This window comes from Terrapene carolina, unplaced genomic scaffold (assembly GCF_002925995.2).
Source record: "Terrapene carolina triunguis isolate 2854851 unplaced genomic scaffold, T_m_triunguis-2.0 Scaffold89, whole genome shotgun sequence".
In the NCBI taxonomy this organism is placed as follows: Eukaryota; Metazoa; Chordata; order Testudines; family Emydidae; genus Terrapene; species Terrapene triunguis.
In genome coordinates this window covers 22,684,341-22,707,021 of record NW_020664440.1, presented here as the reverse complement: position 1 = coordinate 22,707,021, position 22,681 = coordinate 22,684,341, and the positions used below count along the sequence as shown (strand labels likewise).

At 39.5% G+C, this 22,681-nt stretch overlaps 1 protein-coding gene across 1 annotated transcript in view; it reads left to right on the top strand.

The window, feature by feature from the left end:
- Positions 1-1,788: 1,788 nt before the first annotated feature.
- Positions 1,789-22,681, top strand: part of IP6K2 (inositol hexakisphosphate kinase 2) — a 31,219-nt gene continuing 10,326 nt past the window's right edge. Inside the window, exon 1 of the mRNA XM_024220884.1 lies at positions 1,789-1,868. The gene's annotated coding sequence lies outside the window, so the exon portion shown is untranslated. The remainder of the gene's footprint in view (positions 1,869-22,681) is intronic.

The window sequence follows — 22,681 nt, the reverse complement described above, 5'->3', positions numbered from 1 at the left end:
GAGACTCTTAACAGAAGCCCTTGAGCTAATCTCACTATTGCTGCAACATAAAAAATGGGGAAGGGGGAAGATTTGAGGTTAAAAAACCCAAGGCCTTTAATTATTATTTATATTGTGCTGCATGTGTGTATGGTGCTTTTAAAACAGATACAGCTGAAAGATCCCTCCCCTGTAAACCTCATTTGTGAAGTGACACTGCATATTTCCAAATAGATAGCCACTAAGGAACATTTGCTCTTTGTTGTATGCTTGAGATAGGAATTCACAGGTCAAATGTGGGAGATGAGATGTGAGATGCATGCCATTCCATAGCATGCTCTGGCTGTTCACAGTAGTGCCACAGCATCTGATATCTAGGGATGCTATGAAACGTCTAAGCATCGTTTTTGGTACAGAGTTCTTTACTGGGTGTTTTGTGTGACAAAATTGCAATGTTTTTTACCACTTTTAGTTTCCTGACCTTTTTTGTATTTAAAATTAGCACAAAATGCTAGTAATTTATACCTATGTGGACATGTCTGATCTCATGACTAAATTAGGGCTAACAAAAAAAATCCCAATTAATTATGAGAGTAAAAAATAGTTGTGATTAATCACAGTTTTAATCACACTATTCAACAATAATAAAATACCCCTTTAAATTTATTAAAACTATTTTTGGATGTTTTCTGCATTTTCAAATATATTGATTTCAATTACAACACAGAATGCAAAACTGGTTTTCTATTATTGTTTAACAGTTTGATTAAAACTGATTGTGACTATTTTTTAAATCTAGTTAATTTGTTTTGCATTAACCGCATGCATTAACTGCGATTAATTGGCAGCCCTAGACTAAATAGATGGCAGAGAGAGTCTGTTGCTTAGTAAACTGAACAGCAATAATCTTATTATTTTTATTTGGTTTTTATATTCTTTCCAGGATGGCAGCTCTACTGTCATAGGTCCATTAATAGGGTTGCAGTTGGGCCCCCATCATTGTGACTTCACAAAGCATTTTTTACAATAGGGTGATCACTCAGGTTGAGTCACAGTAAGGATCTGGGGAGCGAGAACAGGAATGAATGTTCCCTAAAGGTTTAGGAGGAATGAGATGGGATTTTACCAACATAACAGGAGCAAAAGTAGGACTAAAAAGTAAGATCATCTTTACATGTTCTGTATGACTCTGTTACAGCTTTTGCTTCAACTGGCTGTAGATGGGCTCTCAGAGGGATGGTGGAGACAGGAACACTTGCACCTGCTGGACCACTAAGGGGATTGTAGCACAAAGGCCCATGGCCCTGTGAGCGTTGTGACATCAGTGTATGCTGGAGTGCTGGGTACTGCACCTCACCCTTGTGTACAACCTGCGAGCTAGAAGTGGAGCAAGCGAGTGGGCAAACCAAAGGAGGGCTGGCAGGCCACATCCATTGCTAGGCCAAAGCCTAGGAGAACCAGGGCTTACGGGGTCCAAGGAAGAGGAGTTGATAGGACCCCAACACTATGTGGGCACCGTGGCCCTGCTCTTGCAAGTGGAGGGCAGGGACGGGGCCCCTATCGAGGGAGGGCAGCCCCCCACGGGGCACGCTCAGGCGGCATCTCCCTGCCAGCCCCGCTCAAAGCCCAGCTTCCACCAGCTCTCCCCCCCGCCCCCCCTTGGCCTCAGTCAGGTGGCACGCGCTGCCTGGCCGCCAGCTCCGGCGGCCCTAGCAACAATGCCTCTCGCGGGCACCCAATCAGCGGGCAGCTGCCTCCGCAGAGCCAATGGGAAGGGGGGGGAGCGAGGCGGGGCCAGGCCGCAGGGAGCTGCCCTGCTCGGCGCCGCCATTTTGGCTTCAGAGAAACAAAAGAGCCGAAGCGGTTGGCCGCGGGGATCTGAGACCCAGGTAACTTGTCCCTCCCACCCCTGTTCGAGCCCCACCGATCCTCTCCACCCCCCTTCCGGCAGCTCCCCTCGGCTCCTGCAGTCCCGAGCCCCCCGGCTCCTGGGCCCGGCCCCTCCCAGTTCCCACAGCGGTTCGGGCGGCCGCGCCCGGACCCGGAGGCGCTGACAGACCGCTCGGTAGCCTGGGTAAGCGGGGCCGGCCTGTGGAGGTTACGCTCCTCCCACGGGGACCCTGCGCCGGGCCGGGCCAGCTGAGCTAACTGGATCCCTGTCCCCCCGGTCGGGCTGTGCTGGGGTGCGGGTCCGCAGAGCTCTGCGTGTCACTGCTGGGGCAGTCCAGGGCCTGCCTCCCCGTGGGACGCGGAAATCCCCAGCATTCTCCCCCATGGGCGTTGTAACCCGCCGCCCTTGCTGCCTAGTTCCCCCGCACCCGCCGATCCCCCCCTGACTTCCCCTCGTGCGGCTGGCGTTGGTGCCGTGCCAGGCAAACCCAGAAGCATGGGGCGGTCTCGTCCTTGTGTTTGGCTGATGCACACACAGGGGTCCCATTTCCACGCCCCTCAAAGAGATGCTCGTGAGCCCCAGTTTCTTTGCGTGTGGACTGGCTTCATGTTGCACCGGGTTCCATTCAGTGAATGCATTTTCCTCTGTAGGGGTTCGGGAGGAATTTATAACTGTGGGGTGGGAGCACTTTTAGCACCCGAGCATCATGCTTATGAAGGGGAGCATTCCTCTTCTCTCCCTTTCCTTCGCCCCCAAACAAGTTTCTGGATGTCATTAAATTGTGAGGTAGGCAGAACTTCTGAGGCAACAAAGCCAGGGTTTTACAAAGCGTGGTTTTATAGTAAGAGTAAAGGTGGATAGTTTTTCATTCCTTATTCAGTGTTACTTACCAATATGGAAACAATATTGCTTACCTGCTAAGATAGTTGGGGGAGAAGGGCTGTTTTTGTTTTTGTTGTTGAGTATAGTGGATACGAATTAAATTTAGTATTTGCTTCAAAACCACTGAAAAATTACAGAAATGGAAATAAGGTAATTACATCTTTTGTATAAGGAAACACTTCTTGATTAAATAAATATTTGTTAATCATAATTCCAAAGTATTACACTGCATGCAGTAGAAACCCTGTTCTACAAATGTTTTGTAAAATCAAGGGCTCATAAAATTGAGGCCGCATGTAATAGTGTTCTCAGGCACAGGGACAAAAAGGCATTTTGGATTAAGTGAGGTTTTGTAATTCTGGGGTTTGTAAAATGTGGTTACTGTTGTATTAACATTGCTGCCAAAATAAACTCCTGTTGTAGTTATGTACCAAACCATCCTGTTTTGGGCCTTGCCTTCTCTAGAAAGAAATAACCCATTAGCTAACACATGTTAAAGTACACCTTTCTTTTCTAGTGTAATCATACACTGAATCGCCATATAGTGATGGGCTTTCTTCTTTTTCTTTGATACAGCAGGCAAATACATTCCACGGTTATGTCAAAACCAATATTTTAATAAATGAATCTTGTGTTCTTATCATTTGAATATTCCAGAAAAGCTTTGAGGAGAACGGCTCTAAAGATGCAGAGTTGTTTTTGGTCCCTTTTTCTTATGACAAACATTGAACATAAGAGATTGGCTCTGGAAATTAAAACTAATGTGGGCGTAAGATATTTTTTAGTTTCAGAAGCTTCAGACACCCTTTGATTTTGAAACTTGATTGATCTTATTCAGCAATTATGTAGCTATAAACCCATTGGAGAGCTGCTGCTAGGAATATGTGGGAGTTGTGCATGCTGAATTTGAAGCTTAAAAAGAGAAACTAAAAAGAGGATCTTTGAACTGAGTCCATTTTGTTTCGTATCATTTAGTTCTCACTCCATTTACAAAGTTATTTAAATTGAATATGTTGCCGTTTTAAAGTCAAACTTGTGTATATATATGTTACTTTTGTGTATCTTGCTTTGTTATATTTTGGAAGTATTAAAGCTTGGAAACTGGTTAGGAATACATATTACGGGTAACACAATTTCTTCCTCCTCTCTTCTTCCCCCCCCCCCCCCCCCCCCCCAGTGGAGAGGAGAATTTAAAATTTATCACACACCCATTTGCTAGAGGTTTTGAAAGCCCATTCTGTCTCATGTGTGTGATTCGTAAAGTCAAAAAGTTTGTGAACTTAATAATTGGATGTAACAGTCCATGAATTTCAGTGATGATTAAACCTGGTGAAAATCTAAACAAAAGGAGTTCTCAACCATGCCTGTAGCTGTTTCCATCACTTCACACTGACTCAACAGATATTCTGAGTTTCAGAGTGACTCACAGAGTGACAGCCCTAGAAGTTTATTAGGTAGATGGAGACCCTTGAGCAGGGTTGAGGAGCACCATTCTAGAAAGAATTCCAGCAGCTGGGGTGAGGCCTGAGCTTCCCGCTAGGGCCCTATGCCTAGATCTTGCTCTTGTACCTCCTTATTTTTGTATCTTCCTCTGCCTAGTAAATGTAACTTAGACAAATGTTTTTGCTTCCTTTTTTTGAGATTGTCTTGGTATGTTGGATGCAGGGGCATGGGCAGCAAATGTCAGAAATGTTACTGTTCTGTGAGTACACTGAAGGAAAATATGTAGTCAGTTTAGACAAAAAAACCCAACTAATTTAACTAGGACATAGGAGCCCCAAAGGGATTTTGTATCTATAAGGGCAAGTTAAGTAATAGTATTGGTTGTTTTTTACATTTTTTTAAAATATTTTTTACACCATTATATTTGAGAAACAAAATATGTGTAGAGAATATTAGTGACTAGGATAAGTAAGACAAGGCTTGTACAGAAAGGAGTGAGTTGCAGGAATTTATTGGAAACTAATATTAAACACCCAAATAATTTAAGTTATGATGGTGATTTCGTATAGGCAAGTAGACCATTCATTTATTTAAATGGGCCAATTTTCTCTAAGGCCACATCTATGTTAGGATTTGTATTACAATAGCATCTAGAGGGTCCAGCCAAGATTGGGGTCCAAATTATGATAGATATTACATGTAACATAGGACGGTCCCCCTGTCTTGAAGAGTTACACTTGAAGAATACAAGTGGTGGGAGGGGAAGTGGAGGCACAGAAAGGTGAAATGTTTTGCCCAATGTCACAGACAGGTGGTGGCAGAGCTCGGAATAGTATCCTGAATCACCATCTTGTGGCCTGTCCACTAGACCACACTACCTCCCTTTTGTTACCACTGGTTCATCTACAGCAACAGTGGGAGTATTAATATAGAGGGCTCCAGGTGCTTTCCCGCAAGCATTTTAACCACTGTTTCATCTAACTCTGGTAAGAACAGGTCTAGAATACACAGTGTCCAAAATCAGGGCATCTTAGTTTAGCTTATACCAGTGAAACTGACTTGGTAGCTATAGTGGGAAATTTTAGGAAAAAAATCTTGGTGTAGACAAGGTCTGAAGATACAGTTTTTGTTTAATTGTAGTCCATTGTAATTTGTTGCAATCTTTAACATTAAGCCAAGATATAATTTAAATATTTTCAGGAGATTGTGAGATTTGATAGTGAAGTGCATCATCTGCATTTGATTTTTATTGCTTTCTCTAATGTATAACTTGTTCTGTAGCTAAGAATATGCTCACAAAATTCAACTATCTGATCAAAAGGCTAAACTATAGCAATATTTAAATGGTAATTCTTATTAATATATTTCTTTCTGACAGTGCTGTTAAAAGTGCTGTCTTGGTAATTCTACTTTTTTCTTTAACTCTGAGTCAGGAATACAATTTAGGAAATTGGCATTGTACTACCTGTCATTCTGTTCATCATGTTAGGGTAGGAGCAAAACACTGTTTCAGAGCCAAGGTCATTTGAGACTAATGAATATTGTGTTCCTGTTGATTATTGTGGCTAGAGCTTATCAGTATTTTTCCATTACATTTGATGAGTTAGCGCTAAAGTAATCTTAAACAAACTGGCCCTTTCTACATTAGAATGTGTGATTTGTTGTTGATGTGCAGAGGAACAATGGAATAAAAATCCCACTAGTTTAGTTCATTCACTTGTCCATTGTTTCATTTGATGATGGTTAATTTGTCTCTATTGGCAAGAAGGTGTGATTGGTATCTAGGCAACGCAAGTCCTGCTAAGCATCTCTGCAACCTGCTTGAAGAGATTAAAATTTTCCATTGCAGGGGAAGAGGATTTTTCCTTTGTACCTAAATTCCTTCCTCTCGTTTTCTGTTTTCTGTTCAAGGTTAATGTATTTTTGTAACTATGCAGGAACCATCTGTAAAATACACTATATAACTGTTTAATTACAATAATTTTTCTGTTAATCGTTTTAAGGTATGTTGAGATGTTCTATTACAGATTTTGGTTAGAAACATCTCATCAGAATTTTTTGTCGGGATTTTTGTTAATAGAGGAAAAACACTTCATTTTTGTTTGTTTAAAAATTGGTCCCTCTGTCCTATTCTGTTACAAAAATACAATTACCAAGAGACAGCATGATATGTTTCACATAAGTGGAAATGCATTGTAATATGCTGTAGGAGCTAGATACCACTTTTGTTTGCCAGACAGTGGTTTAAAATTCACTACACATCTTGAAAGCGGAAGAAAACAAGGTTTGCTAAAATTAAAACCCTATTAAATGCCTGTAGACAGGTGCTGGCTACGTGTCTCTGGAGGCATTGAGTTGATGGCTTACCCACCAAAGTTGTTTTTTAAACTTCCTGCTTCATGCAGCAATGGGTTTTTATGTCATGAATATGTCTAGTTGTGTTAGAAAGATTGGGGTGGATCTAATGTGATAACACTAATCCTTAGAATGGATGTGAGCAGTACTCTTGCTTTGTAAATAGATGTAGATGGATTATCATCCTAGATGTTTACTACATTTATCTTTATTTAATAAGTTAAAAGACCTTAAGAACTGTAGCTTAAGAAGCATCAAAACTGCAAAACCTAGTAAAGCATGTTTGTTCATATTGTTTAATTTTTAATTTAAAAAAGCGCTATTCAAATCAGTAATGGCCTCCAGAGCCAGGGTTGTTTGAATAGAGGAAAGTTTGTCCTTTCACAGAAATTAAACAGTTGTCATTCAAGCTGGAAACTTCAGGTCTGTTCAGTAGACTGACATTGACTTTTCTTCCAGTCTCAATTTCTTCATGTTCAGGATATAACACACATAAGAGTAATTTTGGTTAAAGAGAAAAGACCAGGCAGTTTTAATTTTTTGTAAGACAGCGACACAAGATTTGCTGCTTGTAGTCTGGTAGATGGAAGTAGATACATTGTAATAGTGGTTACATAGATTTTCGGTAGCTTTTTAGCTAATGTGGAGCCTCTCAGTCTCTCCTCTGGCCTCCTTGCCTCTCATCCAGTCTGTCCAAAATTCTGCTTCTTTTCATGCTGCTTATTGGCTTCCTGATTTGCCACTTCAAATACAAGTTCCTTGGCCTCATCTTCAGGGCATTACATCATCTTCCCTCTCTGCTCTAACTTCCCACTTCCTGCCCTCATCCCAATTCTTTTACATTAGGCCTGGTCTATACTTAACATTTAGCTCAACATACCTGTGGGTGTAAAAATCCACCCCCAAGTGCTGTAGCTATGCTGACCTAACCCCTTGTGTAAATACAATTAAATCAAAGGAAGAATGCTTCTATTGACCTCGCTACCATAACTCGGGGAGGTGGAGTTCCTACAGCAATGGAAAAACTGCTTCCATGACGGTAGGGGCATATCTACACTATGGATTATGACCTGTAGTGTAGATATAGACTATATGATAGTCTTATTTGTCTTCATCTCCTTTGTATGCTCCCTGCTTTGAGCATTGCTGTTGTGATGACCCCTGTAATGAATGGTCTCTCTTGCCAGATACCTTCTCTCTCTTAAATCCTTCCTCTTTAAACAGCCCATTCTCCTCATTAATAATCCTAGTATACCCTCTCCCCTGATCTTTTGTGTTTAGACTTTAAATTTATCAGAGAACACTTTTTGTCAAGTGCTGTGTACGCTGATTAAATGGATTTTAAGAACTTTTAAAAAATGAGCTATTAGGACTTTTCTTCTTCTTCCTTAGAGCAGTGTCTCCTATTGCAATCTCTTTTATACAGCCCTCAGTCTCATTCTGTGGCCTACATGACTGAGATCCAGCCCAATTTCTTGACTAGTGTATATAGTGATTAAAAGCAGACTTTTAAAAAATAAGGCCCCCCCCCCACCACATTTACATTGCTAAAAATATCCCAGGATGTTTAACTTTTTAGCTTTATTAAGCCTTCTACCAACTAGAATTTGTCATTTTTCCTATGCTCAATTTTAGTCTGTTTTCATTATACATAGAGGGTCTTGACCAGAATACTCAAGTAGCTATGCAGTAGTATGATGCACAAAGCTTTTACAGCATCTGAGGCTTGTCAGGAAGTGTGGGTGAATCTCTGTTTCATGCTCATTGAAAAAGAGGACTTTCTTTTAGCAGTTGCTCCTGTTTTGTGTTTGGATCAGTTCCAAATGTACAGTAAATCATCTGTGCTGTATATGAGATATTTAGACAGTATTGTGGTCATAGACTTTCATTATGATATCAATCAGATTAACACAGCTCCTGGGTACAAAGGTGAGAAATGCTATTGCTGACAAACTGCTTGCCTACTTGTTGTTTTATGTTTTCTGAGGCCTTATCTATGTGAGAATGTTGCATCAGTTTAACATAAGGTGTGATTTTAAACTGATTTAGTTGAATTGGTGCCAAAGGCTATATTTCTATTTTGGTTTAAACCAGGCTTAGGTCAGTTTAGTTTAAGTTGATTAGGAATCTGTTTAAGCTAAATTGAAATAAGGTACTCTTAAACCTAAACAAGAGTGTCTGTGCAGAGCTTTACACTGGTTTAACATCACATCTTGAGGGTATGTATTCACTACCAGCGTTAAAGCGCTGCCGTGGCAGCGCTTTAACATGGCTGTGTAGTCTTGGCACCAGTGCTGGGAGAGAGCTCTCCCAGTGCTGTAAAAAACCCATCCCCATGAGGGGAGTAGCTCCCAGCGCTGGTGCACTGTCTACACTGCCACTTTACAGCTGAAACTTGCATGGTCTAGGACTCAAACCTGTGAAGAAAGCAAAGTAATGAAACCAAGGGTAACCTATATTGTCTGATGCTACTAGCATTAGTAGATACAGGAACTCCTCACTTAAAGTCGTCCTGGTTAACATTGTTTCGATGTTAAGTTGCTGATCAATTAGGGAACATGCTCGTTTAAAGTTGTGAAATGCTCCCTTCTAACTTCGTTTGGCAGCCGCCTGTTTTATCCACTGCTTGCAGGAAGAGCAGCCCGTCGCAGCTAGCTGGTGGGTGGTTGGAGCCAGGGTGGACCGGCAGCCCCCCATCAGCTCCCCACTCCCCTAAGTTCCCTGTGCAGTAGCTGTCCCTCCCCCCACTGCCATGTGCTGCTCATGGCCTCTGCCTTGGAGCTGCTCCCAGAGACTCCTGCTTGCTGCACGGGGGGAGGAGGGGAAAGGGGGGCTAATGTCAGGGTGCCTCCCCCTGCTCCCCGCTTACCCCATCTTCCATAGAGCGGGGGAGGGGGAGGAGGGAGCTTCTAGGCAGTAGCTGCTGTCTCAGGTCTCAGCAAGCTGATTTAATTAACAAGGCAGTGTACTTAAGCCTTGGGTCAGCTACTTAAAGGGGAAATGCGCATTTTTCCCCTCACACACACAGGATGTGTGTCTCTGTCTCCCCTCCCTCCTTTCCTGCTGCCTTGTAGAGTCTTGTAAGAGTTAACCCTTGAGGGCTCAGTCATTTGCTAGTTAATTTAGCAGTAAGGCATTCCCTGGGAAATATCCCACCCTCTGACTCCTCCACCTCAACCAAGCTTCACAATCATCATCACTGTGTACCAGTATTAAATTGTTTGTTTAAAACTTATACTTTGTGTGTATGTATATGTATATATACATAGTCTTTTGTCTGGTGAAAAAAATGTCCCTGGAACCTAACCCCCTCATTTACATTCGTTCTTATGGGGAAATTGGATTAGCTTATTATTGTTTCGCTTAAAGTCGCATTTTTCAGGAACACAACTACAACGTTAAGTGAGGAGTTCCTGTACTATTGTTGCTTTATTTAAGAAGTGGGGAGCTTTTTAAACAAGTAGTTCCTGTTGTCTGATTCCCTGTTAAAAGTAACTTTCACTACTACTTTGAGAAATCTGCTCACCGGTATGGTTTTGGATTGATATATGTTTATGTATTTAGAGTATCAGTTCAGAGTAAATATGACTTTATACACAGTTGGAATGACTTGTTTACTTTGAGAATAGACTATCTTCTACTTAGATGTCATTAATATGTACACTGGATTCCAGAGAGCAGATATTAGACCTGTCATCCTCCCCTTGCTGTGAATGTGATCCTGTAGACTTTTACAGACAGATAGGCTGTGCCTGCTGGTTTCAACTTGCACTTGCTAGATTGCTTACCTTGTTCTTGTTTCCATGCATGTAAAACTCATCTTAACAGAATATAGAGGGGATTAAAGCCAGACAGAGTAATTAAGATATAGTCATAGGTCTTCTGAAAATAACCTGTAATCTTGAACATGGAAAATATTTGATCTCTTCTAGCCAACATCATTTCAATAATTTATTTGTCTGCATGCATGTGAGAATGTAATCCTGCAAATTAAAACAAAAATCTATGATGAAATCCTAATCCCAATTAAATCATTGCCTTCAGTAGAGACAAATTTTTACCCCAGTGCATCAGCATGTACAGGAATAAGAAATATGCAAACCACATTAGTGCTGGACTCTTTCCAAGTTTCAAGCCGTGGGGAATTTAATTTTCATTGATATTCTTGGTCCTATTCCAGGCCATGAATGTTTTACTGGATATGGCTGCCCCCTGGCTGTGGAGAAGGAAGTAGGCTGTCAGCAACCTCCTAGGAATTTTCAGTTCTTGTTTGGGTGGGTGATGGGTCCTGCCAATGGCTTTTTGCCTGTGAAGTCCTATTGGACCCTCAGTTTGAATAAAGTAACCTTCATCACCTTTGCTTGTAGTGCAGAAACACTGACTGCTATTGTGATACACTTTTTACCAGAAGTGTAACACATCATACAGGCATAATATTGATGTGGCCATCCCACATCAGATGGGCTAATTATAACAAAATAATTATTTTAAAGTGCATTTTGGAGTTCAGATGATGGGACCTGCCACTGTGGACCATCAGGTTGCTACTCAGGTGGTTTCACATTGCTGGTTGAATCTCATGACCTAGTTTAGAGATTGGAATAGGTGAACTTCTTGGCAATGGTGGTTCTGGTGAGTATGTTATTAACCGTTTATGGTGCCCGGGAAAGCCAACCTCTCAACACAAAAGGATGAAAAGTGTGGAGTAAGTCAAATATAAATTTTTGTGTGAAATGCATCTGAATAATGCTGTAAAGAAGAAAAAACAAGACCACCTTGATATAATTTGATGGGGAAAATTCATTGTTGAACAGTATTTAATTAGAGGAAATTTTGTGGTTGTGACAGGGAAAGAATTAGACCCTCACCTGCTTTAATATTTTACTTGAATCACAGCAGAGACAAGTACTGTAGAAAAGTGTTTTTTCCAGTCAGATTGCACAGTATCACTAATTAAGAAATTTTGCTTACGAGACGCCCTGTTCTATTCTGCCTCTGTTTATCCTGATCTGGTGTGGCTGGGAAAGATTTCATAAGAGATTGGTCTCCCTCCCCACTTCAGTGCACTGGCGGCTATGCATAATAAATGCAACTCCTGTTGACTCTGGGCAACTATTTTCCTATGCATTCAACTATATTTTGAAAGGTCTTAAGAGGATCCTTGTTTTTTGAAATACTGATGGCTCACTGTATTGCTTTTGTAACCCTAGAAAGAGGTTCCTAACACAGAGGTCCCGACTAACTGTTGAACTACTGTTGAATTTTCCAATTAAAGTGTAGATGGAGATGTTACTTTTTAAAAATAAGACTTTTGTTTAACTATAGTTGCTAGTGAGCTCTTACTTGGGGCTTGTTTACACTTATCGGAGGTGTGGCGATCGATGCATCGGCGGTTGATTTAGTGGGTCTAGTGAAGGGGGAAAGGAGAAAGGTGAGGGGGAAAACTGAAAAATCAAACCAGAACCTTTTTTCTTCATTTAAAAAAAATGAAATGTCAACAAACAAAAAAAGCTGGCTGAATATTTTTCAAAAATTATAACAAAATCCTATGAGTGCAGAATTGCAGAATTTCTCAAAAATGTACACAGTAACAGTTTAAAATGTGTATAATATATGCTCAAAGGAGAGGATGTTGGTCACAGCCTTGGCAGAAATTTCTGACTTTAGTCAAATAAAGTTGTACCTTTGGACAACAATGGGGAGCTGCTGCCAAAAGAGCCTTTGATATGTTGTTGACTTGAAATTGAACTTAGGGCAGGAACAGATATCTGATGTACCCTCTAAATAATTTGCTATTCCCATTAAAAATGTAGGAGTAGGTAGCAGTATTACACTAAGGTGACATGCTTAGCACTGGTTGTTGCCTTAAATGCATTTAATATAGTTTCTAAGGTGCACCCTTGGTACATAGCCATTCATGAACCTTATGGATATATCTTCAGAGTGCAGGCTCACTCTGCCATGATACATCAGAAGTAGGTGTTAGAAGACTAGGAATCTGCTATTGGAAACCTTTATTTTAAATTGTAATTAGTCATTACAAGCCACACATTATTAGGTTATGTGATGATGGCTTTCAGTCACTCGTCTTTCTACAATAAAAGAACACTTGTGGTTTACATGCATTTATAAAAATTTAAACTGGGATTTTCAAAAGAGCCTAAGGAGTTATGCTTCCAAATCACATTGGAAGTGAGTAGGATTTGGGCACCTAATTCCCTTAGTGTCCTTTGAAAACCCTCTCCTAAATTTAAAGTATTTATCTCCTTAAAATATGTGCTGAGACCCAGATGTGGAAGAGCAAGAAAAACATTAGGATAAGGAGGTTGTGAACTGAATATGAGTAAGAAAAAATTCTTAGTCAAAACAATGTAGCTGTTGGACAGAACTTCATAAAAAAATCTTCCTTTGGGGAAATGACTAATTAGTGTAATGAAGCTCTTGATACCAAAACATGTTTTACAGCCCTTAAGTTTGAATTCATGAATTTACAGCACAGCAGGGACAGATGAGTGGGTTTTTTTAGTCCAAAAGTGAAAATTGCAGAGATCAGTGTGGCTTATCATGAGTATTAGATCTAATAGAATTTTATTTATTTTGACTTGGTGGACATGTTTCTATAGCAGCATTTATTTTCAAAGTTTAGCAATTTGTATAATGTTAGCCAGGAGTGGTTTACGGTAGAAAAAAAGATTCACTCAATGCTGCATATTCAGAAATGGTAGCAACCATGCTGTAACTTTTGTTGGGAATAAAAAAAATCAAAAACAAATTAAAAGCTAATTTCAGAGAGAGGCTCCTTGTTTGAGATCCCTGCTGATTGTCCTCGAGACTTCAACACCATGAACTCACATTAACCTCTGTCTGTTTTAACCACTGGAAAGTAGCCCACTCCCAAATTTTTCAGAGCTTGAATGTTTTCTTAAGCAATGGATCTGAGTTCTAACTGTTATCTTATATTCTATACTGAAACTGTCTCTAATTAGCCATTCATGTACACCATTAGTTTCAATTCATGAGTCTCCTGCAGAAGTCAGACATTTAAATCATCCTTCTAAAAATAGTTTTCTTGTAGAGCTATTTCTATATTTAAATTATGTAACTGTTCAGTATTTTAACCAAACACTTAATTTCTTTGTCAAAGAACACTATTGAAATTTTTCATAGCTTTTGGATGGTATTTTTAGGAACTAGTGCCCAAAACAGATTTTTTTTGGTCCATTTCCAAGAAGTTCAAGTAGCTTAGAATAGGTGATTTAGGGTCATTAGTTACTATGGCAGTTATGTCCTTGGAAAAGAAATTTGTTTTTCCAGGTATTATGTAACTTGAGAGCTGCATGGATCAGATGCATGTGTTCTTGTCTGAGCAGGAAAAGCTCTGTAACCTCTCTAACTTGGTTTTGTTTCACTAAAGAGGAAAAATAGATCTAGTAAAAAATAGAACTGTCATTTCTCTTTGGTATTTTATATGTGTAGGAAACAAGGTGTAAAATGATTTAGACCAAGTTGGATGCTTGTATTCTCAATATCTGAAAAGACGTATTGGTGAGGCGATGGGTAAGCTCCAGGCAGCAGCAGCTTACTGTTACACATTGGTGAAATTGGATTTTTTTTGTAGGTTTGTGTTTCATAATCTTCTCGCAAACTGAATTAATATACTAGAGTTATTCAGGTTACCTTAGGGAATTTTTTAAAAGTATTTTGGGCATATCTGCAGAAGAAGGCCAGGGAAATTACACTCCTGTTAAATGGAAATAGAACTGGGTTAGAGAAGACTGGAATTGTGGTGTTTCATGGAGGTAGGTAATAAAGCAAATGTTACAACATCAGATTTATCTTATAAGCGGTTTTATATAATTGTGTCCAGCATTATGTACTATGATACCTATACCCGGTAATTTCCTAGGAAGCGGTAGCATTTACATTCATTCTTGCCAGTCATTCGAGTGAGGATGGATAAATGCAGCTGTTCTATTACCCATACAGACTTCTGTTTTATCAAAACTGTTGTTAGTGGCAACTGCTTTGGATGGTATATGATTTTTGGTTTTACGTGTTTAAAATGTCTTGATTCTGACACAGAAAGCTACAGATAATCTATTGCTGGATCAGGTTGTATGTAAAGGGGTAATAAAAACTGGAATTTAGGGGTAGGGAAAGGTATTTGTAGAAAAGAGTGACATTCTAATGGGTAATTTTGCTGACTCAGGCAGAAAAAAGATATCCCTTTAGCTGTCACTTGTCTTTAAAATACCTTTCTATCTACCTAATGTACTTACCTGGCCCCAATTACCATAGTATCGGAGTGCCTCATGATCTTTGATGTATTTATCACCACAGCATCCCTGTGAGGTAGAGAAGTGCAGTTATCCACTTTTTACAGATACAGAAAGGCTGAGACTTGCCCAAGGCCACAAAGGAAGTCTATGGCAGAATAGGGACTGAGGGACTGTACATACTACAGACCTAGGAGAGTAAATTTTACCTAACAAGGTATCTTGGATTTGTAGGAGTTTCTCAAGGAAGATCCTTTAGAAGACTTCATGTTAGGTATGCAGGTGCCTTAAGTTGTCAAGACAGTTTTAAAAAAATCAATATGCTGACTGATGTGATGCAGAAATGCATAAACTAAAAGAATTATGGAGAAGGCTCTACTCTGGCTTACCCTTGTCTTCCTCTTCTTACTTGCTTTACAAGCAACCAAAGGGCACTGTTCAGCACAGCTGTCTGTATTTAGAGTTGCACCTGGCAAACCAGGCAACATTGGGTATAATCTTAGTTTTGATATTTTCTTTTAAATTGAGCTGCATCAGACAGATTTACTGAGTCTGTTTCCAAACTGCTGAAGTGATCAGTATATTTCTTGACACTAAACAAGGTTGTAAAGGGAAGCAGCAAGCAACGCACTACAGTAGATTTTTTTCCCCACTGCAGCATTCTGTCATTTTGCTCTTGCATTACTTGTTCAGTTTCATTTTTCTCAAGCAACAGCATACTTGCAGCAGTGTCAGGGGAAAAACAAGCAAATCATTAATCCTACTGTATTAAACGTGCATTATCAGCTAATTTTGAAAAACCCAAACTTTGTTGCTTACAAGAAGGAACCCCAAATTAGTAAAATAATTGTGTTCTAGTGATCAACGTTAGTACATTTTGATAGTCCTACATCACTAATAAACACTGTTCTTTGCCAAACTGAAATGTCTGTCTGTCTTTCCTATATTAACACAAAAAAGCATTGTTAGCAGATGTTTTAAAGTTTATCTTTTAGGGTACAGTGGTGAGTATATGATTATGTAGTCTCAGCATGTATATCTCAAAAGGGATAACATTTTAGAAACACACAAATACCATTTAAATTGTTTTTGATTTAAAGGCAAGTCAAAGTTGTATAGGAGGCACAGAAAATGAGTGGTAGAAGGGAGCTTTCCACCCTTTAAAGAGAACAGGTCACTTTTACTTAAGAGCTATAATGGAGAACATGGTTCTCCATTTTAGTTTAGTACAACCATTTTTAATGAATGGATTTTCCATGAGGACTGAGAAATAAAATAGTGGGTAGTTCATCTCTAAAGTTTAAATGATTAGTCGCTTTTGTTACTGCTATTATGTTAGGACAGCTGGACAGATTGTGAGGCTAAATTGAATTAATGATCCAAATTGAATAAATAAAAACTAACATGAAAGATAGATTAAGTAGTTTCTTGTGGGAAGGGATTTATATGTAGCATTAAAATACTGCCACAAACAAAAAATTTCTTGTTGGTTCCTGTCAAAATGTAAACCTATAATTTATCATGCAAGATCTTGATCACTTAACTCCTGAATACTGCTCAGGTACATCCTATCTATTTCTAGTACTGGGTAAACATTTACCAACTTGGTATATTGACTGAAGTCTCTTTGGAAGAGAAATTACATTGGAAAGTTTAGGCCAGTTTTATAATGCAATTAAAAATGTGGAATCAAAACCTTTTTCCTGCAAACTCCTCCACCTTATTGTCATACATAACTGTTTTCCATGATAGAATTAATTTGAGGGAATTTGATCTTAATATGCTGAATAAATCCTGATGCCTTGAATTACAAGGAAGGGTAAGTTTCATTTTCTACTGCCAAACATCTTGTTTTTATCTTGATGGCTCTATATTTCAGCTGGCGCTGTTCCAGTCAACTTTATTTTTTATTACATTATTTTTATTATTATTTCAGCAAGATGATTTCAGACAGAGGACATCTGCAGGTTTAATCCCTTAAATAAATGTAAACATAGTTTTTGTTTTTGTAAGTTTCATACACAGTCCTGGTAGAGCATACCCTGGCTGAACTCTTACCAGGCTTCTTTGTAGGGCTTGAGACACTGTGTCTTCTTCAGTTTCCCTTGGACTAAGGCTAGGTCTACACTACAGCGGACTTCCGACCTAAGATACGCAACTTCAGCTACGTGAATACCGTAGCTGAAGTTGCGTATTTTAGGTCGGCTTACCTGGCGGTGAGGACGCGGGAAAGTCGACCGCTGCCGCCGACTCTGCTACCGCCTCTTGTCGAGGTGGAGTTCCGGAGTCGACGGTAGAGCCATCAGGGATCGATTTTACCGCGTCCTCACGAGACGCGGTAAGTCGATCCCCGATAAACCGATTGCTACCCGCCGGATCGGCGGGTAGTGAAGACGTAGCCTGAGAGGCTGCAGCACTTCCTTTCCTTGGTCTCTCTAGCACATTTCCTGGGCATATGCGCTCTGTCCTTTACCCCTCCATGGAAATGGGAGCATACAACCTAGCTACCCTAGGCATCAGGACCAGTGTTGACAGGCTCCTCAGTAGCTTAAGCAAATTCTGTCCCAGACCTCCAACATTGTGAGTGCTCTGGGTTTACACTTTATCCCTTCCGGGTTACCTAATAGGTGAAGCAGACAGAAACACAGGTAGGTTCCTTGCCTCAGTTTCCTCACCACTCACTAGTACTCTCTGGACTTAGGACAGAGGCTTGTGGTGTGTCCAGATCCTTCTCCTGAGCTCTTGGCATCTGCTCAGGGTGGACTGATTTAAATCAAAGTGACTTAAACTCCCTTCTTCGGTTCCTCCTAATTTTCTCAAACAAAATTAACTTGAATGGAAACTGTCTATTTGTGATCTTAGCTCAAAGGTATCGCATATGTGTGCGTGCACAAAATCTGTTTAGCCAGTTTTGAGTGATGGAAAGGTAGGGGAGAAAAAATGTGGTTCCATATGCCACTAATTTTTACTAAATGCTTGAACATTTTCCCTCCATATATGGCTCATTTCCTAGATGTCACTGAGCTCTAAGAAACATCTTTCATTGAGAAATTTTTGCTCTGTAGGTTGTGTAAAAATGTTTAGTTTCCAACATATGCAGTTGGTTTAGATTTTTTGTTTACCTTTCCCCATTCATCTTAAGGAGTTAGTACAAATTGCAGTTACTTGTGCTGTTCTCTTGAAAGCACCTAGAGAGAGCCAGCTCCTGCAGCAAAGCACAAGAAGGTGTAACCTGTTCAGCTGAATGGCAGCAACAGCTTAAAATAAAAGCTTAAAAGGCTGCAGCTTTCTCAGAAGGCAGAGTCCAGGGAGAGCTTGGCCTCCCTCCCAGCCCCTAGCAACATGAAATATCTTTGGAATATGTTTGCAATGAACTTCTCTCATCTTGGACTCTGTTTCATGCCCATAGCAGCCTATTGACATAAGTAAAAATAATTGGTTCTGAATTAAATCTTTCTGTAATTCATGGGCCCCTGGACTATGAGGGAAAGGATGGAAAAATTGGCAAGTGAGAGGGAAGTGAAGATGTTGCTGTTACACTGAGTCAGAACAGGAAGGAGTAAATATGAAAGTTGAAATAAGAGAGGTAAAGGTTAAGTCTTCATGTTGTATGTTTAGGTTGTAAGTTCTTTGGCTTGGGGGCCTTGTCTTACTGTCTATAAAGTACTGTGCACATTTGTGGGACTATAATAATGAAACAGTAAAGGGAGCTCTCACGAGGAGCTTGGTGGAAGTGGGGTATGTTTCTTGTCTTGTACAATACATTCATCACACTCTTAAAGAGTATTGCATTCCAGCTCTTAAGACATCTTGGAATCAGTAGGGCCTGTAGGCATTATCCTTCTGGGTGTATAAGGTGTTTAATGGAATGACTGGACAATAGGGTAGCTCTTCTTCAGCTTTTCTGCTGAACAGATTTTGTTCTAATGAATTTGTTCCATTGATGCTGTTAGTGTCAGTTAGACATAGGTGCAGTGCAAGCAAATCTGGTGAAATTCTCCATGGATTGCTTTGTGTTTAGCGCCTATGAGTAATATAAATGATTAGTCACCTTATCAAAACTTAATCCATACTGATATGCTTTGGATGGTCAGCTGGTCATGTGAATGCCTGTGAGAATAAAATCAATGCATTTAAATGTAGTCTCCACTTAGAGAAATAAGGTACTCTCTTGAGATATTCTTGAGTTTCTTCCGAACAGAGATTTCATGTGTGTACACGTTTTCCTTCTGGTCTTTACAGTTGACTATCCAGAAGTGTTAGTATCTTAATAATGACATTAAATCATTTGTTGGGTTAGTTTTTAATAAAAGCTATATAAAGCAGATCTTACTTCCAGTTCTTTAGAATTAAATTTCTCTGACTTGCCCCTTTTGAAATGTATGGTATAAGTAAAGAAATATCCTTTAATGCAGTGGTCTCCAAACTTTTTTGATCGCGCACCCGTATCAGTAAAAAATTTTGAGCACGCACCCCCTGCTGCGCCGGCTCTACCATTTTTGCTGAAGTGCGCAAAAAAAAAAAAAGCGCTCCTTCTGCCACACACCCCCAAGGATCCTCTTGCGCACCCCACTTTGGAGACCACTGCTTTAATGCATCCTCTGTTTATCTGTGTCTCTTTTGCTGACACATCTCTTTACCAAAAGATGTGCTAGAAAAGCAGTCCAAAACATGGCAGAGACAGAATGCTACTGGGAACCGGGAACTCTTCTGAGTCAATTCCATCCCATTAACTCAGTTTAGGGTGACCAGATAGCAAGCGTAAAAAATCGGGACAGAGGGTGGGGGGTAATAGGTGCCTATATAAGAAAAAGCCCCCAAAATCAGGACTGTCCCTATAAAATCAGGACATCTGGTCACCCTAACTCAGTTGTGTCACTGACCTTGTGAAAGTCACTTAATCAAACTGTTCTTTCTGTTCTCCTTCTTACCTAAAGAGTACTGAGAATTAATTTATATTAGTACAGCACATCTGGGGGACAGAATCCCAGAATTATCTAACACACTCGCTGGGTGAATCCATTATAGTGTTAGGCAATCAGTCTAAATCTGAGCTTGGGTTGTGAGGAAGTAGAACCAGGATTTCTTACCTCAAAGTCTGTCTTGAGAATAAAGCCAAGTTCCAAACTGAGTTTTGTTATCTAAGTGCTTATCTGCATAGTAAAGTGTCCCAGCATGATTGATCGATCTCCCCCCCCAGTGTAGACCAGCCCTTTGTTTGATAGTGTGAAATGAAATCTTAAACACACAATCTGTCATGTTCCTAAAGCACATTCCTACATCAATACTTTGAGAACACAGATGCAGAATATACACATTATTTCATTAAATCTGGTAATATGAAAATATAAGGAGAGTTTGCATAGCACAACCACAGTGAAAGTCCCCTTCCGTGTTGTTTTTTTCACATTACTCTGAAGGATTTGTATTTACCTCTCGCGCTTACCTGCAAAAAGGTCCTATTTTGAGTATCTGCGTACTGATGACCCCGCACACTGAAAACTTTGCCTAAATATGAAATAATGAATTTGATAAAATTTCACATAAAACACAGCAATTATGAGAACATATATATGGCTTAATTCTGATTTAGCGCTTGCATTAGATATGGCATAATATATATGGTGCCTTTATCAAATACAGATTTAATGATAAAAGTAGTAGGATTTTTTTCCTGTTGAGCTACATACCGGGTAATGTCATACCCAAGTGACTTTTGTTTTCTAAATACACAGTGTGCAAATACCTTATGGACCATTTGGGTCTATATGAAAGAAAACAAGTTCTGAAGTTACACTGAAGAACTAATGAGCTCACTGGGGATATGAGGGAGGGGCATGGTGTGTTTTTCTCAGGTGAACCTTCCCTTTTTGGCAGATATTTATTTCCTTTCTGTAGTGCTAATAAGCATACTTTTCAATATAAATTCTGCTGTTCTGACACAAGTTTAGGCCTGGTCTCCACACCGATTTTGTATCGGTATAACTAAGTTAAGGAGTGTGATTTTTTTTTTTAATAACTATTTTAACAACAAAATAAATTATCCTAGTATAACCTCTAGTGTGGACTCAGATATGCTGGTATAAAAGTGCTTATACTGGTGTAGCTTATTCCCCTTTACATACTGAAATAAGCTGTTACTGGTATAATGACATCTGCATGAGGTGGTGACGTACTGCTTTTAAATGTACCTTATAATTAAAGCAGTACAGTTTTTGTTTGTAGACAAGGCTTTGTTATCTAGGATTGAACAAAATTCAGGAGGGCTGGAGTTGTTTGCTCCAGGAAGCCTGATTAAGTCTTTGGGGATTTTAAAATTTGATTGAAAAAATGTATATGAAACAGTTTGTGATGTGTTCAAGCAACCCTCAAAACAAAAATAGTTGTCCATTGAAATGTATCCCTCTCTTAGCACATTGGAATATCTGTTTTTAAATGGACTTGTATGTTATCTTGTATCTCAGAAACTGACAAGTATAGTGGTGCTTGACTGTTGCAATCTGGGTAGAAGGCAACATAATAGTATATTTTTCATAAGGTGGGTAGAAATGCAGTAGAATAAGTTCAGAGGACATATTCCATAATTTTCTGCAACTGAAAAATACTAAGACTGCCATCTTCTGGATAAAACTGTGTTGCTTACATTGGCTGGGTCAGTTAGTATTCATGAGGTTGGATGATGACAAATTTCAGTACCAGCAAGTTCCAGACAAAAAAAATTATAACATGTTTGTATTTTAAACAAGCTAGTTCCAAATAAATATTGTAAGTCTTCAGTTTGTATTTGTATAGGTCCATTGTTAATGTCAGGCCTCATTCTAGATGAGCCTCCTTGATATGGCTCAGTGGTTTGAGCATTGGCCTGCTAAACCCAGGGTTGTGAGTTCAATCCTTAAGGGGGCCATTTAGGGGTCTGGGGCAAAAATCTATCTGGGGAGTGGTCCTGCTTTGAGCAGCAAGTTGGACTAGATGACCTCCTGAGGTCCCTTCCAACCCTGATAGTCTATGAAAAAGTAAATGAATTCTTAGCATTTCTGTTAATGTAGATACAACGTTTTTCTCTTGCCAAGTAGATTTAGTGATTGTATTCTGAAAAATATTGGGAAATCCATTTAGATTGGGAAGGGGGCATGTCTCCCCCAATATAAAATGTAACTGTGCAATATTGTATTTGATATTCTAATTTGTTGAGTGCATTGTTCTAAGTTAGGTGTTAAATACCTTTGCTAGAGAATTGATTAAATTGATAAATTTGCTTTTGTTTCTCTAATTCAATCTTGGTATAAAAATCTAGTAGTTAGTTTTATTGTGTAGTGTGTTCTCCATATTTGGGAAATTTGGAATTTTTATACATTGTTAACTTGAGTGTGCCTGGGAATAATTCCACTGACAGGCATCTTAGTTGAAGGTATATTTTCCAGCAGTCAGGATTTAATTGGTTGACCTGTTTCTGGTAAATTAGGCAGATAAACAGCTTAATGTTCTTATGCATGAAAAAGCACTGTAGATATTTTTAGTTGTATTAACATTGTTGCCTGTCAGACCTATCGTCACTGCCATAAGCTTCTAGTTGTTTAGTTTTAAAGGTAAGCTAAAGCCGCTAAATATCTGAGAAGGACAAACAAAAATAGCCCAGTGACCTTGAACACTTTTAGTTTCTTTGAATTAAGTGCCTTATTGTTCATGTAACATTCTTTAAGATGGAATAAAGGTGTCAGTTCATTTCTTAGATACTAAAGTTAATCATTAAAGCGGAGTCTCAAATTACTGTTACTCAACCTAAATTTGCTAGTAAGATTTAGTCTGATTTTTTCATTCTGTACTGTTTTTAATCTGTAAAATGAAACAGTAGAAT